Here is a 2,594-nt window from a genome sequence, read left to right as displayed (position 1 = left end):
AATTAATTTTTTTGAGGACCTTCAGAGCCTTGGACTTTTTAAATAATTTTTTTCTTCAGGGATTTTTTAAATAAAGGTCTTCTAAAGGCGTGAATTTTTTAAATAAAGGTCCTCTAAAGGCGTGGATTTTAAAAAGGATTCTTTTCGAGGTCCTCTAAAGGCGTGGATTTTAAAAAGGATTCTTTTCGAGGTCCTTCTGAGGCATAGATTTTTTCAAGGATCTTCTGAGGCGTGGATTTTAAAAAGGATTTTTAAGGACCAATTCACCCCTCTGAATTGGAGTTTTATTCCGCTGTACTGAATTGTAACCTCATGTAACTTATATAATGTTTGATGCATTACTTCGGTAATAACCACAGCATAAGTTTTCATCATCCACCTGGCAATTAAATTAAAATCATGTAAATTTAATTCAGAGGAAAAATTGTCATGTCCTCACAAAGTCCTTACACTCTTGTCATTCAAAATAATTACAAGAATCAACGTGAAAGAATTTTCAAATCAGTCAAGGCGTCATCTTCTTTTAAATTAGATAGCCCCGAAAAAATGTCAACATCATGCCTCAGGTTCAAAGAATACCTCTTCTTTGGCTTCTGAATTTCCTCCCAACCTGATTTCCTTTTCTCCTCACAATTGTTGTTAGATAATCATCAGCAGTTGTTTATATTCTTTGGAGCTAACCATGAAAAAGTGGCTCTGAACAAATTAAACCTCAGCGCAATTCCGTAAATTAATAGCTTCCTTGGAACGTGTTCTCCTAAGCAGACAAACAGACTGACTGCCTGACTGTCTCTCAAGACCTTTGCCAGGCAAATAAGTTTTCCATCAAAGGTTGGGATAATGAAATAAAAAACCCGTACTTGAATGCCTCCTCCTTCAGAAAGGATAATAAACATGCATGATGTTTTGAATGCTTAAAAAAAGGGGGAAGAGGAGAAGCCTGAAGAAGAGTTGCGAGCTTAAAAAGTTCACAAGCACTTAATTATAATAATTAAAAACTTTCCACCACAACCGAAAGTGCGAAATGTTCGGTTGACAGTCATTCAACAGAATTCTCGAATAAAAGTCAAAATAACATCCACGCAGCTGGGAGGATGGTGGCTCATATGTGTGGGGGAGCACACACACACACAAGCCTCTTAGCTGGTGCTGATGATGCCCTCAGAGAAATATTAACATTGGGGCCAAAAGTTTATTTGAATAATTTTTGACTCTGTTTTAGAATTCCTATTTGTACGGAAAAAAACCAAACAAATATTTAAGGTTTATTTGTGTTGTTGTTGGGGGATTTTGAAAAAACCAAATATAAACAAATGTGGTGACTTTGAAACAAATCCTTGCAAATCGTGAAATGTAGCTGTTTTTTGCTAAGAACTTTTTTACGAGGGGTGGTCAGAAAAAACTGAGGAAATTCTCATTTGATCTTTGAAAACAATTATTTAAAAAATCAATGTCTTATAAGGACCTTGAAAAAAATTATTTAAAAAATTCATGCCTTAGATAGGACTTGAAAAAAATTATTTAAAAATTTCATGCGTCATAAGGACCTTGAAAAAAATTATTTAAAAATCCATGCCTTATAAGGACTTTGAAAAATTTTTTTTAAAAAATCCATGCCTCATAGGGTCATTAAAAAAAATTATTTAAAACACCTACGCCTTTTAGGGATCTTGAAAAAAAATATTTAAAACATCCAAGCCTTTTAGGGATCTTGAAAAAATATTTAAAAAAAATCCACGCCTATTAAGGATCTTGAAAATAATTATTTAAAAAATCCACGCCTATTAAGGATCTTGAAAATAATTATTTAAAAAATCCACGCCTATTAAGGATCTTGAAAATAATTATTTAAAAAATCCACGCCTATTAAGGATCTTGAAAATAATTATTTAAAAAATCCACGCCTATTAAGGATCTTGAAAATAATTATTTAAAAAATCCACGCCTATTAAGGATCTTGAAAATAATTATTTTAAAAATCCACGCCTATTAAGGATCTTGAAAATAATTATTTAAAAAATCCACGCCTATTAAGGATCTTGAAAATAATTATTTAAAAAATCCACGCCTATTAAGGATCTTGAAAATAATTATTTAAAAAATCCACGCCTATTAAGGATCTTGAAAATAATTATTTAAAAAATCCACGCCTATTAAGGATCTTGAAAATAATTATTTTAAAAATCCACGCCTATTAAGGATCTTGAAAATAATTATTTAAAAAATCCACGCCTATTAAGGATCTTGAAAATAATTATTTAAAAAATCCACGCCTATTAAGGATCTTGAAAATAATTATTTAAAAATCCACGCCTATTAAGGATCTTGAAAATAATTATTTAAAAAATCCACGCCTATTAAGGATCTTGAAAATAATTATTTAAAAAATCCACGCCTTTTAAGGATCTTGAAAAAAATTATTTAAGATATACTGGCCTTGTAAGGACCTTGAAAAAAAAAATTTAAAACATACTGGCCTTATAAGGACCTTGAAAAAAAATTATTTAAAACATCCACGCCTCTTAAGGATCTTGAAAAAAAATTTTTAAAACATACTGGCCTTATAAGGACCTTGAAAAAAAATAATTTAAAAC

This window comes from Musca domestica, unplaced genomic scaffold (genome assembly GCF_030504385.1).
Source record: "Musca domestica strain aabys unplaced genomic scaffold, Musca_domestica.polishedcontigs.V.1.1 37, whole genome shotgun sequence".
Taxonomy (NCBI): domain Eukaryota; kingdom Metazoa; phylum Arthropoda; class Insecta; order Diptera; family Muscidae; genus Musca; species Musca domestica.
This window is presented reverse-complemented; position numbering follows the sequence as displayed.